Source organism: Aricia agestis, chromosome 19 (genome assembly GCF_905147365.1).
Source record: "Aricia agestis chromosome 19, ilAriAges1.1, whole genome shotgun sequence".
Lineage (NCBI taxonomy): Eukaryota > Metazoa > Arthropoda > Insecta > Lepidoptera > Lycaenidae > Aricia > Aricia agestis.
Window position 1 is genome coordinate 5,095,465 of NC_056424.1, and position 15,636 is coordinate 5,111,100.

Below are 15,636 nucleotides of genomic sequence, written 5' to 3' on the forward strand. Positions count from 1 at the left end.
CGTGATAAAATTTATGAAATTCTTAAACGATGTCAAAATAACATTTTTTTCGCATTTTCGCTAATTAAAACGTAACCCCGTGAGAATTTCTCACGCCGGTTCTTCTCGCCGGGTTAGTTCCCGAACCGTAGGCCTACTACGAAAACGTTTTGAGACTCAAACAATCGGACGAGAATGCCGCGTCCTGCTCTAACAACGTCATTTCACGTTTGTTAGAGTAGAACGCAGGCCGCAGCATTCTCGTACGATTGTTTGAGTCTTAAAACCGTGTCGTGGTACGGGCCCAGTGCTAGGTCTCTATTGTCTGGGGGCGATACCGGTCCGTCCATTGGGAACGTGATGTAGGACGAATCCCATCGACAGACCAGATACGGCGATGGAGAAGAGCAGCACGGGACCGAGATTTTGACCTTTGGCTCGGTCGTCTGAATGAGTCCCTAGTCAGCGTCGAGCTGCTAAACGCAATGCGTCCCGTACTGAGGGAATGGGTGGACAGCGAACACTATTGGAGGGCAGTCGAGGCATTCGCCGAAGTGGTAATGTCGTCGAAAGAGGAGGCGGAGCGCAGGCGAGAGGCGGAGGCGCTCGATCCTCAGAGAAGGCCGAGGCGGAGAACAAGGGCCAGACATGGTCGCGATATCCCGCCTTAGCAGGGGAGCTCGGGGCCACGGTATGGGGCTGCCGTCGCCCATGACATCGAGTCCCGGGTAGGCCACGATGCACAAGGTGTTCCAGTGCATCGTCGCGGAGTAATGTGGAATGGTGTATCCACGAGTTGAGCCTCCGGTGAGACAGAGGCGGTGGGGCTGCGGTCGTATATCACGCATTTCCCGTAGTCCCACCTTCAGGAGCAGGAACACCGTTGGGGTTTTAGTGGGTAGTCCCGGGTGCGTCTTCCGTCCGCCCCGGGGAGTCCCACATACCTCGGTGGTCCTCCCCAGGTCCCGAGGATGCGTAAAAGCATTCCCCAAAAAAAAAAAAAGGTCACTATTGTCTGGTTCTTTCATTTTCTTATTTCTCAGAAAGTTTCGTAACGCAAGTATCATTTTCACTGAAACAGATTTCAGGCATGCTCTAGTAACCCAGCTGGAGAGTTAAAAAAAAAGCCTATGAAGAGGAAAATATGAAAAATACTGCTGCGTTTCCTTGTAAACAACTATGTACTGTATCATTGTCAACGCCCGTATGTAATTTTGATTTTTTTCACTCGTCAGTAACCTTTGCGTGCACTCGCATAATAATTCACCCAATGAATACGGGACCCAATTTTTACAAATCAATAACATTTTTCGTTCGACGCTCAAAAGGATTAAAGAACAGCTTATTCTTTGATTGTAGATTTTATGTTAAAAAATACAGACTCCTAACTGCTAAAGAATAAAGATAACCTGTATACACTACAATAGTCTTTTGGACGATATTATGACAGACATAATACTTAATAGTAGACCTAATAATAATAACTAGAGATCGCCCAATGGTCGAAATTCGACCTTACCTGCAACGACATTAGGACTACTACCTATATTTTGTAAAAAATATTGACTTCATCATAGTTTTTTTTCAATTCTTGTCTCTGGGACTCAGCTGATCTCAGACTGGCCGTTTAAGCATTGTCTAATAGTATCTAAAATTAAATAAAAAAAACAATAATCCATTTTCAATTTGTCAACTTGTTGTCAACAGACTTCAACCATAAATAAAAGAGTATAATTTGTATGTATAGGCTTGTCACTCAAAAATCTGTCATTTTTCCTAGTAGTAGTGTCGTAGTGTATGTAACGTTTTATTTGTTCAAAATATATATGATAAAAGCATAATTTTAAAATAATATTAGCTCGATGCACTCCTTTACCATATAAACTATAACTGTGCGAAATTTCATGCACCTACGTTTCCCCTTTTTTCGTAAAAAGGGTTACAAAGTTTTTCTCTCACGTATTAATATATATTAATTATTATTATTAACGTTTATGATATAGCCTCAGACAAAGTATACGTAATTATTATTATTATTAACGTCTACGATGTTGCCTCAGACAAAGTAGGTATACGAAATTATTATTATTATTAACGTCTACGATGTTGCCTCAGACAAAAATAGCATATTCGACTTTCCCCTTAGTTCAAGGTTAAAGGATGTTTCTTTTCTACGATTCCGGTGGTAGGCAATAGGCATCATGTAGGACAATTTTGAAAGCTAGTTTTTATCGAATCATTCATTCATTTTCATTTAATTTCACTAGTACAGTATTTCAGTTCATCCAGATCGAATAACTGATTCTATTTAGTCTCTGCTCGTAAACGACATTATATCGTCTAAATATTATTAATTGACCAGGTTGGAAGTAAGGTATGGAGAAGAATAATTATAGTGATCTAATAGATCATGTCCGGCGCAATATGCAAACTACGCACGCTTTAGTATAATACTCGGTAGTATAATTTTAAACTTGTTGCGGTAAGGAACCCGAGTCGACGCATATCGAGTGTCAACATTGCGGTGAAGTATTTAATGTACCGACAGCACTGAGAGTGGCGGAGCGACAAGCGGAGCGGGGAGCGGAGCGAAAAGCGGAATAGCGAGAAATTATAGCGCCGCAGAGTCGTTGTCGTTGCGAACGAATAAGTCATAAATTTTTTGTGTAAGTTACATTAAAAACACATCAGGGGCAATTTAAAGGAAAAAAAAAACACTCGCACTGTCATATTATAATATGATCAAACAACGTTTTTTGTAAAACACAAGTCTTTGTAAGATAATAATATTTTGTCGTCAAGAGGAGGCTCCCGCAAGGAGCTCCGTCGGCGCCGAAACAAGACGATAAGATAAGATACGCGAATTTTATTTAATACCACTTATCTCTAGACCACTGTAGAAATAGTTACATTGATTACTATCGTTATCTGTATATTTACTACAATCTTTTTTTTTTGCAAATTTTTTTGCAAATATTTTCTTAAACACACTTGTGACTAAAATTTTATTAACTTTTATTTCTTCGTCTATAACAGAAAAATATTAATTTTCCATTCTTGCATAATTTAACTTAACTTTTATAGTTAGGTAGTAATTTTAGGCGACTAGCTATGCTATTTTTAAGCTGTTCTTGACTTAAGCGTCGTATTTTTAAGGATGCATTCCTAAAATAATTCTCAAAATTTCAAGTAGTGTTGCTTTCAACTTCAAGGACATACTAAGCTTACCAATGTACATTAAATATCAAGTGATTAGTAATTTACAACTGGATTTTCTCTACAATCGGTTGGTATCGACTGGCAGATCGTGTAGATTAGATTTGACAGTTGCCGGTGCGTACGATAAGATATTTGGAAACCATGCGAGGCAGAGTAGACAGAATGATAGAGTATGCCGACTTAGAACTGATGTTGAAATTTTTAAATTTGACGTATTATGACGAAAATCGTCGCTAGGGTTGATAACTTGTCATCTACGAATTTAAAAATATGACATATATTCGATGGACGTGTTCCTCTTTGGTCGTTTTGTTGTTTGTGTTTTGGCACATGCAAATTAAATTGTCAGAATCCAATTTTGAAATCTTTATTTTAAATATTTAAAAATAAATTATATCAGCCAGCGCGAGGCATAATCCATTCATAATCCTAGTGAAACCCGACGAATTTGACAGATATTGAAACCTGTCCGTCTCTTTGCAGTCGAACTACTGGTAGTTATGTCTATTGTGTGCGAGGGTCGGCTAGAGATAATCATCATTATCAGCGTTCGCGTAGCAATTGAATGAAAATGCATTTAATTACCGTAAAGATAAATGAATTGATTGAATATTAAACTTTTTAATCGGGACTTAACGCGACTTATTTAAGTAGTAATGCTACTACGAGTACATACTTTTTTCTCGACGTTTAAAAGTTTAATTATAATGCAACGCGAAAGTTTAAAATGTTGATTGAATATTGCCTGCATCCTGCAATCAATTTAGATAATATATTATTTGCCCACTTTACTAGTAACCACAATTATTATGTTAATCACCGCAAGCACCAAGCGGTGATCAAAAGAACTACATAGTTCTTAATTAAAGAAAAATCAATTTTTTGTGTCTGTGATATAAGTATAGAGTCATAAAACGCATAAATTTGATTAAAAAAAATCCTTATTATACACATTATTAGAAAATCTCATTGGAGCTAAGTGCACACACATCGCTATTCGCTGCTTCCGTGTGCATACCGCTATATTTGTAGATGAGGCGCGTCACCGGCGAGCCCACACACCCCGCCCCCACCACACCTCTATACTACAATATCCACTACATAATATTATACAAAACAATACTACATACTACATCATACTACAGGTGAATATTAAAATCGTGCAAAATGATTAAAAATCTGCTGACACGTTCCTATACAGTGCCTATGGTGTATGTCATAACTGTCTTAATATTTCTGTTGCATCTACAAGGTCGGTGCTGTAAACTGTTGGAGCACCGCCGAGCTTAAATGGGTAGAGCTAAGTCCTAGACCCTAGTGGAGGTCCTATGGCAGTCCATCTCTTCGGACGCATCGCGTCCTATAAATCCGGCAAAACTCGGCACAAACAAGGCAAATTTTCTAAGGACAAGGCTGACCTTAAACTAATGAACTCTGTTTTCAATAAAACATACTCCTTTTCCATAAAAACCGAGAAGCAAAGCCACGTGTTACGTGTACGCTATATTAATTATTATTCGCACTTGCAGGCAATTGACGACGTGACGCGTCGTATATAAATCTCCATCAATGAGTTAATTGCGGTGCGACCCCCTGTAATAGAGGGAAGCACTCGTACGAACCATTCAGACGTATTTCACCTTTAACAGCACCTTAAATCGACGACCAAAGGACTATTTTCCGAGGTAAATTTCGTCTAGGCCATTCAAAATTGATTTACCTCTAAAAGGATCTTATGTCAAAGTCGTAAGGATTATATCCAGAGGAACTCGGAGGTAAAGGAACTATGAATAGACTATAGACTAGATTCTAGAGCAATCGTTACAACTGCATCTATTAGAGCTAAACTGCATTTCTATAACCGTGCGACGAAATAGATTAGGCTGAGATAGATTTTGATAGACAGACTGATAACAATTGCTTGCGGGAACCAATTATTAGTATCTTTGAACTCAAACATATTAAGTATACTGTACCTACTTAATAAACTATTTTATCATAATAAATTACTATAATGTTAGGTACTTTATTGTATATATATATATAATTACTTAATTAAATGTTTATAGAAAGAACAAGGATCAATTAATATGTACAGTAGTCAGTACTCTACCCGATCCTGCTATACAACACTATAGATCTCTATCTTATGCTAAGTACTCACATATGGTTTTGCTCGATAGTTTTACTCCAAATCGAGCAATAACTACCGTGTGGACCGCCAAAACTGGCTCGATGGAATTAAATATGTCAAATATGTCATTTCCTTCGACTCGGACTAAAACTATCGAGCCAAACCGTTGCTCTTTTGTCTCCTTATTTCATAAAAAAAAAACTCAATACTGGATTGACCTTGTGATTGTGTTAGATAAGTATAAATACCAAACTTTAGGCATACTAGTAGTTAAACACTGATCCCAAGATTGAGTCGTAGGGCTAGGATGCCTAAGGTGCGCTCATATTGTATATGCAGACATAGTCACACTCACATACTCTCTCTATATTTAATAGGAGTAAACAACAATTTATTTTGTTTTAATTTTAAAACGTAAATTGAAAAATTAATTTTACTATTATCAGAAAGTTCCTCTGAGACAATATATTATTATCAAGAAATTGTTACTACTTACTATGTTATAATATGGTCAGATAAGCATGGATGATTGACATTAGGCATCCTAGTGGTTTATTAACACTGATCCCAAGACTAAGTCTAGGGCTAGGATGCCTAAGCGGCATTTACATAATTATGTAGACAGAGTCGCACTCAAATACTCTATCTTACAATGAAACAAGATGAAACAACTTTAAACATAAGATCATTTTAATAATCTATAATAATATGTCCTAGGAGTTAAATTGGTAGGTTACTGATATCATTTTTATTAAATTATATAGTAAATATACTGTAATGCTAGCTACATATAATTAATTGTTGTGAGCGAAATCTGCCTACAAACTGTTGTACAGTTTGGCAGTTAAAAAAAATGTATGATAGCTGTATCTGTTTATTGAATAAACCTTTTTTCATTTTCATTTCATTTTTTTTCATTTAGAATAAAACTATTGAGCAATGCTGAATGTGTGGACGAAATCCCGAGCCGCGGGTTTTGCTTGACTTTATTGCTCGATCGAGCAAAACCGTATGTGAGTACTTAGCATAATAGTTAGTCGGGGTGCAGCTTTAAACATTTCACACACAAAATCTTTTGTGCGTGGTGAAACTGAGGCAAACCCAAATATTTTTGCCGATTAGGTGTTATCCACTACTGTAAATTACATGTTATCACTGTTTACATTGACATATGATCGCGAAAATATATTATATTAATATTATATACAAGTCGTAAATTCGCGCATAAAACCGACGAAAAAAGCGGCTTGTGAATCGGTCAATAAAAGCTAAAACTAGTACTATTGAACGATTACACTATACAGCAAACATCTGGACAATTAAAAGAACAAAAACTCCGAAGGTTATTTTTACTTTAGCTCTACCTAAACTTTATCATTAAGATTTAAGTCACTGAAAAGTTTGATTATTATTGGATATGTACTTAACAGTGAAAAATTTGATTGTATTTTTAGTGCTTAGATTGTTGTCCTTTTTTCAAAATTTCATAATCATGATTTTGTATGATTGTACAAATTAAATGCCTAGAGAGAATAAAACTATTAAAGCTAAATAAACAATAAAAACGAAACCTAATAAACCTCTTGTGAATAAAGAATTCAAGACATATTAAGGAATATTCCAGAAGCCGTATACGGTACAATAATAGCGCAAAACATTGGTTTCGTATGAATTGGGTAATAGTGATAAGAGTGGAGATATATAATTCGTCAATGACAAACGATGAGCCTACGAGATAAAGTCTACAGACTACAGCATACAAGGGCAAATTGATTTAGATAATATAATATAAACAGTAAACACCTATAATACTAGAAGTTAGAACAAAATGATGCCCGCAACTCCGTTGCGCCAAAATTTATTTATCGCGCGGGAAGTATCCTATGTAGTTTCCCAGGACAAAAGTATCCTATGTCCTAGGACTCAATATTGGGATACCCAATACCAAATTTCAGCCAAATCGGTTTAGCGGTTTGGGCGTGAAGAAGTTTTGTGGTTTTGTTTTCATTAAAAAATGCAATAATTTCATTGAAAACACATCACAAACAAAAACCTGTCAGAACCATCTTTTAAGATATTATTTTTATATGAACAAACGCTGAATTTTAAATTTTGTTAAGAATATTTAAAAAAACTAAAGTTATCTAAAAACATTTTCAGCAACTTCAAAATTCTTTCGCTTTACTGTGAACTTTAATTTCCATACTCAAGGTTCAAATTCATTTGGGATTTCTGTAATTTGTTATCACTAGTAACAGTGCTGTAGCGACCAAAACAACAGTGCTGATAAAAATAACCCGCCCACACTAACAAGCCACCAAAAAAAAAGCACACTGCTGAAATTTAAAAATCTTTATCGTAACGTTTCATGTCTTGTGAATTGACTGACGTATCAGATTTTCTCATCTAACCGACCACGGCAAAAAAATACCAATAGAATAGGGCCGTTACAGGTTGCACAGGCATAACCTAAAGTCGGGTTGTAGACCAGTTAAATGTGAGACAGCCGAGCTTTAAATAGATCTTTTACAATTAATATGAAGTTCCGTTAGTTTCTTTATCCAAAGAAAAGAAACTAGCGGAACTTCATAATAATTGTAAAAGATCAATTTAAAGCTCGGTTGTCTCACATTTAACTTAAAGCTCTGGAGACCTGTATGTTTCTTGTGCTTACAATATAATTATTATTATTGTAATATTTATTTTCCTTATTAAAATATAAAATAATATCAACATATCAGTAACATATAATATATCAACCATAAAGGATATAATCCCTAAAATAACTTTTTATAATATCATTGACGTAAATAAAAGTTGTAAATTAATGTTTTATGTAAATAATATTCTTCGTCTATCACTATGGTCACAAGCTGTTAGATTCTTTCCTAATTTGCCTAATTTTTTACAACTTTGTACATAAAGATGTAAATATAATGTACTTAATAGTTATTAAAAAGTTTTGTATCTCATAAGAATAAATGCTAATTAATAAAAAGGTAAGTATAGTAAGTTAAAGTGTTTTGTAAACATTTTTTTTACGGGTCACCTGATGGTAAGCAACTACCGTCGTCCATGGACACTCGCAACATCAGAAGAGCTGCAGGTGCGTTGCCGGCCTTTTAAGAGGGAATACGCTCTTTTCTTAAGAGGAGTCCACACCGCCCTTTTTTCCATACAAACGTTGTCCCCTGTTTCCTCCCTGGATAATGCTAGTAGAGTTATAATTTTTTTCCTGAATATCTACGGCCACTAATACAATGTCCCTATGTTTTCTTTTTTTTTCATAATTTAATTAATAAGATATGAACGTTCAAAAACCCAAAAAAATTGCCAGATTTTCCGCTGTGTTCAAACGTCCAGAAAACAGATTTGGCTAGATTATACAAAAAAAAGCAAAACATAGGAACAGAGCTCAAGCCTTTTTTTAATCTTTAATGAAAAAAGTACTTAAATCGGTTAAGTTTTGGAGAAGGAATCAGGGGACAACGAATCGTTGATTTTCTGGATTTTCTGCAGTTGTCTCTATCGCGTTCTGCGGTATAGGCTTGAGGTAAGGGAGACAGCTATGCTATAGATATTACACGTACTTTTTTTTCATTTCTCTAGCCCCTGGTGTATCCTCTTAAAGGTTTGCAGGTCGTATCGGTCCGGAAATACTGCTGGTGACAGTTCATTCCAGAGTTTTACAGTGCGCGGCAGAAAGTTACGCGAAAAACGCACTGTGGAAGACTTTTAGTTACTTTTAGTTTTGCTTTTAGTACTGGATAATTATTATTTATTTCTATAGTTTACAAGTCTAAAGGCGGCCACTCGGGAGCCATAATCTGAATTTAGTTCGAAACACCATAATATATTAGTAATCTCCACACATAATGAGATTTTTTTATGTTATGATTTTTTATCATCGATTAGACCAGAATTATACCTACAGTAAATTTTTAATAAATAACTCTCTGAATTCATAATATATAATATTCTGGTAACTAGCCTCATGCTATTGATCAAATCGACTTCAAACTTCAAAACAACATACTCAATCAACTACGCGGTTTGTTTATAATGAATTAATTAAATGCCAACTAGACTCGCTCACAGCTCAATTAATATTAGTTCAGCTGATTCGCGATATGTTTACGATTACTTTGCGATCCACGCATAAGGGTCCCGCAGGGATCAGTTATGGGACCACTTATGTAAAATTGTTATTTAAGTAAGGTCGTTAATGTAGATCGTAGACGAAGTTTTATGTACGATACGTTACGATGCTTAAAAGCAATACTAATATTTTGAAAAATATCACATCGAGCGATCATAGCGTAGCGCTAATTAACATAATATTTCTATCGGTATTAAGCATAGTCGTGTCGCGTCTCGTTTCAGTGCCAGGCCTCCTACTGTTTGCTAGATATACGCCACAAATCTACGATGACTGTTTAATTTTCATACTGTTATTTACATAGACGCGCTCAAATATTCGAATTGGAATGTCGTCAGCGTTAGGCAATAAAATTAACACTGTAAACATGTGCTTGGCTCAAATTATGTCACAAAAAATAGGAAAAAAACTGTTTTTTTTTTAATCTGTGTATATGATTTACTTACATGTGTGTATGTACGAATCACTGTTAAACACGAGCGAGTCGGTCCACTGGTACACAAGTACTGGCGTGCGGCGCGGACTGCGCTTCGCTTGACACTGGTACGATAGCCTTTGGCTTCTGTTTTGGTGATTGCGATGTTTTTCAGTTATTGTTTACATATCTGCTTCAATTCTGCCTCATTGCTAAGATAATTGTTCTCTATACGCTTTCTAATCTAGGCGTCAAAGATATTTATTGGTAGTAATGTTAAAAATTGTAGAGTAAAAGTACCTTTCAAGATATTTGTAGTTGATTTGTAAATAAAAGGCTAAAAGGGACTGTGTGTTGAATTGTGATGAAAAAGAACAAAACCAAACTGTAGCCTGAGTGTAGGACAGGTGTATTGAAAAATTTAATATAGAGCTAATAATATAATGTAGAGTCGCTAGTTTGTTTGTAGTCCTTGAATGAGATTCTTATAAAAAATATTCGATGAAGTATTGTTTCTTCTTTGGCCTAAAAGTAAAAAAGCCTCGAAAAGGTCCACTAGGCACAAGCAAAACTTGTATTCGCTTTGTAAATATTTATGTAGGTATTACTAAAGAACATAGAAAATAATATATAATAAATCCTACTGCCTAATTTACAGATATTTTAATGAAATGTTTGGTTTTTTTTAACCTTGTCTAGAGAACCCTCTTCTCAAACTAGGTACTCCAACTTTTTTTACTATTTTTGCGGTTTACAAAACGTGTCATATTATTTTGTGTAGTTTATAGGTTTGGTATTTTGTTGTTTACATTCTGAACCAGTCTCGACATAAGCCGGTTTATTATGTAAATCTTTAAACATCGATTTTCATCATCATCATCATCATCATCAACTGCAGATACTATTTTTAGGGTTCCGTACCCAAAGGGTAAAAACGGGACCCTATTACTAAGACTTCGTTGTCTGTCCGTCTGTCTGTCTGTCTGTCTGTCTCCAGACTGTAACTCAAGAACGGTAATAGCTAGAGAGTTGAAATTTTCACAGATTATGTACCTATATCTGTTGCCGCTATAACAAAAAATACTAAAAACAAAATAAAATTAATATTTAAGGGGGGCTCCCATACAACAAACGTGATTTTTTTGGCCTTTTTTGCTCTATATCAAAAATGGCAACAGGTACTTGAATTTTTCTCAAAGTCCTTAGTTATATGTGTAATTTAATATTTAATTTTCATACTTACTAAAATAAAATAAAAAATTAAGGGGCGCTCGCATACATAAAACACAATTATTGTTGGCCTAATTTTGCTCTATAACGGTACGGAACCCTTCGTGCGCGAGTCCGACTCGCACTTGGCCGATTATTACGATTACATTAGTTTTGTTTTTTTTTATGAAAGATGGGGGCAAACGAGCAAACGGGTCACCTGATGGAAAGCAACTTCCGTCGCCCATGGACACTCGCAGCATCAGAAGAGCTGCAGGTGCGTTGCCGGCTTTTTAAGAGGGAATAGGGTAATAGGGGAGGGTAGGGATGGGAAGGAAAGGGAATAGGGGAGGATAGGGAAGGGAATTGGGCCTCCGGTAAACTCACTCACTCTAAGAAACACAGCGCAAGCGCTGTTTCACGCCGGTTTTCTGTGAGAACGTGGTATTTCTCCGGTCGGGCCGGCCCATTTGTGCCGAAGCATGGCTCTCCCACGTATAAACATACACAGTATACACGTTACTGGTTAGGGCTTTCCAAACATTTCCTCATCTTCTGATCATAACTAGCTATTTGACCGAGCTTCGCTCGGTATTCGATACAACACGAATAAAATGACATTTTCTAAAAATGATTCCTAGCTAGATCGATTTATCGCCCCCGAAACCCCCTATATACTAAATTTCATGAAAATCGTTGGAGCCGATTCCGAGATTCGAATTATATATATTATGTTACGCTCAAAGACCGAAAACGCTCAGTGAGCGAAAAAATGGCTCACAAAGCGTTGAGTAATTTTATAGTGCCCAAGTGTGTGCGCAATACACAAGAGCACTATTCTTTACTCTCATAACCCAATGGAGCGCTGGCGAGAGATCAGGTGCAGGACCGACTTTTACACGCGCACACACGTGGGCACTATAAAATTACTTCTGCGTAACTGGCCTGGTTTCATTGAAACCAAAGTGCTCTTGTGTATTGCGCACACACTTGGGCAGTATAAAATTACTCTTGCGTAACTGGCCTGGTTTCATTGAAACCAGAGTGCTCTTGTGTATTGCGCACACACTTGAGCGCTATAAAATTAACACGGCCTGGTTTCAGAACGCGTCGTGGCCGTCTTCATTAGGGCCACAACACGGATTCGCGTCGTGGCTGTCTTTAAATGCTCAGAACGCGTCATGGCTTTTCTAGATTACCACAACGCGTTGTGGTCGAATAGCACGTCAGCCACGACACGAATTTCGCTATGTGGTATTTCTGTGATTACCAGAACGCGTCGTGGCCGTTTTCATTAGGGCCACAACACGGATTCGCGTCGTGGCTGTCTTTAAATGCTCAGAACGCGTCATGGTTTTACTCGATTACCACAACGCGTTGTGGTCGAATAGCACGTCAGCCACGACACGAATTTCGCTATGTGGTATTTCTGTGATTACCAGAACGCGTCGTGGCCGTTTCACTATGACCACAACGCGTTATGAGCCATTTTTTCGCTTACTAAGCGTTTTCGGTCTTTGAGCTTAACATATACAGGGTGCAATTAAACCTTCCTGCCAAATTTTTCCAGGGCTTAGGTATCATTAGGAGAGTCCATTTAACCAACAAAAATTGGGTGTTATTTTTTATGACATAATATTTTATCCCATTTAAAATCATTCCAGAACGGTTACGCGCGGCCGACGCATCGTGTCCATTAATGGTAGTGTTTTTTAGGATAACTTTCGGTAGCTTTTTCTCAACATTTTAGTACTGAGTGATTATAAAAGAAAAAATACGTGTATTTTAATTTTTAACTAGGAGCAATTTATCAAAATTTGGCAGGAAAGTTTAATTTCACCCTGTATACAAGAATCGCTCGTTTAAAGATATAAGATAATGTAGATTTTTTTCTGCCGCACTTAGATACGAAAATTAATTACTTTACTGTAATTAAATTAAACAGAGTTTGACAGATAATGTATAGGGTATATGTGAATATTCTTCATTTAATTACAGCTAAGTAGGTAATTAATATTCGTCTTTGAGTGCGGCAGTTCAAATACACACACTGGCAAAATTAGCGGAACATAGGTAAAAAGGGCCAAAACTTGAACTCAAGTGGGCCGGGCTGTCTGAAAGCCTTTTTTATAGCTTCTAAGCTCATTCAAGAAATAAAATATTGAACAAAACTGGCAAGTTGACAGGTTTTTATAGCAATTATGCCTTAATAAGTGTTTTTCGATTATTGACGTTGTAAGTGTTCCTGATAAGAATGGCGTTTTAGCGGTGTGCAAGGTATGCTCAGCTCATTTGATTGTTTGGTTTTTGGAAGAACACATTGCTTAGATACAAAATTAGTGATTTCCCAGCATCTGCGACAGCTAGAGCTGTAACCACGATAGAGAAAGGTCACACCTACCGTTCGGTCAGTCGGGCCAGGTGTGTCGGCTTCCGTGGTTCTTCGTAACTTTCAACGCTTCATAGAGACTGAATCTTACGTTCGGAGACGAGAACAAGGCAGATATGGGGTGACAATGGTTCAGGATGACCATTTTGTAAGGAAACAAAACTTAAGAAATCGACCTCAAACTGCTATGCAGACACGAAACCTGTTGGAACAGGTCCAAGATGAACATGTAAGTGATTGCACAGTAAGAAGAAGACTCAAAGAAGTTAAATTAAACTCAAAAGTGCCAGCAAGGGCACCAAAACTTGAGACAGGACACCGAAGAGCCAGGCTAAGATTTGCGCGTGAACATCAAAATTAGACAAGTGAGTGAAATCTTGTGCTGTACTGTGATGGGAGCAAATTCTGTGTACATTGTATTGACAGGCAATAAAGAATGTGGATAAATTATAAGGAAAGCTACAGGCCATCAAACTTACCGGAAACAGTGGCCTATGATGCAGGCTTCGTAATGGTTTGGAGTTGCATATGATTTGGAGCCCGCATGGAGCTGATGATTATAGATGATGGTACTTTGACAGTACAGAGCTATAGCACCGACATCCTGGAACTGCATGGTGTGCCTTTTACACAGTTTTAGGTAGTAATTTCAATTTTATGTGCGTCCATAGAGTAAGAAAATCGGGCATTATTACCTAAACGATGCTGGTGTAGCCCAGGTGGAGAGGCCAGCGTGGTCTACGGATGTGGATCCGATTGAAGACGTGTGGCACATCAATGGGTGAACGGTACGAGTTAAAACTCCAGCTCCAAAATGTGTCCAGGAGCTCGAGTTGGCGCTACTGGAGGAGTAGGAGAATATCCCACAGGAAATGATTTACAATTAAAACGCAAGCATGGAATGGCGTATCCAGGCCCTCTTGAGATCCATAGAAGGCATTACACCAGCATTACACGCTTTTAACATGGCATTTCTTTAATAAAAATGGAGAATTTATCTTAAAAACTTACTACTGAAATTACAAAGATTTTCTTAATTTTTTGATTTTTGCTGATTTTTTTTCTATTTTTCACGTTTTGATGCCCTAAATTTATATAAAATTTATTTTTTAATAATCAATTAGTAAATAAATAAATAAATATATAAAAACCAGTGAACAATTAAAAAAAAATTGAAAATTTTGTTATGTTCCTCTAATTTTGCCGGTGTGTTTATTTGTCCCTAATTAATTTTATATTGAAATTTGAACCACACACCTACAATGTAAAGTAGGAGACGGGAAGAAAAGCGTGTTGTATCTATCAGTGTTGTATATGTCAGTAAGTATCTATCTGTTGTGCTTCCTTAGGAAAATTATAAGACATAAGTACATTTTTCATAATATAAAGACATTTTTTTCACTTGCTTCATAATATATTTTCCTTGAAATTTAACACATTTACTACAGAAATTGCGACAAAACACCTGGGAGTTTGCAAATATTATCTAACTGTTTAAATAGAAGTTCAAATGTTTGAATTGACAAAAATAACTACAGAAACTAGTCTCAACTCTCAAATTCACCAACGTGTTATATTAAATGTTTATCTAAACACTGTTCCTTCTCTCTCCGTATTAAGTAGAATGAGAGAGAACATGATATTTAGATGCAATTGCCTGTGTCTTACAAACTAATTAAACTAAATTAAAAGTATAATCGAAGTTCTAACTTAAGTAATTAAGAGCTCCACTCCCATTCATGTTGTTTTAACTAGAACTAGCTGTCCACCCGACTTCACTCGGAAGCAAAATGTATAAACAACGACAATAATATGGCACCCTCTAAAGTCTAAACCTTTCTTTTGAATCTCTGCAAACGACCTAGGCCATACAATTTCCGCGTTAACGAGATCGCACCAAAACCTTATTTTTTTTACTTATCTTACTTCAAAATTGACCTAAACAAAATTAAAACGGGGAATATGTAGTTTATGATAATGTCAATCTATTATTGGCGTATGTTTCAAATAAAAGTAATTTGTAAATACTAAGGAGATGCTGAATGTATGCTTGAATTTTAATAAATTGGCTTTACTTTGGAAGCTGATATCATGAGTATAATAAACGAAAATAGAAAATTTAAAACGTGGAA

The 15,636-nt window shown here is 36.5% G+C and overlaps 1 protein-coding gene across 2 annotated transcripts in view; it reads right to left on the reverse strand.

Moving 5' to 3' along the window:
* The window catches only part of LOC121736331 (hexokinase HKDC1-like), a 40,648-nt gene extending 30,621 nt beyond the window's left edge, over nt 1-10,027 (reverse strand). Inside the window, exons 1-2 of one of the 2 annotated variants that reach the window (XM_042127447.1) lie at nt 9,938-10,027; nt 9,861-9,863 (exon numbers count right to left, since the gene is read on the reverse strand). The gene's annotated coding sequence lies outside the window, so the exon portion shown is untranslated. The remainder of the gene's footprint in view (nt 1-9,860; nt 9,864-9,937) is intronic. The other variant, XM_042127445.1, reaches the window with a different exon arrangement.
* Nucleotides 10,028-15,636: the final 5,609 nt, after the last annotated feature.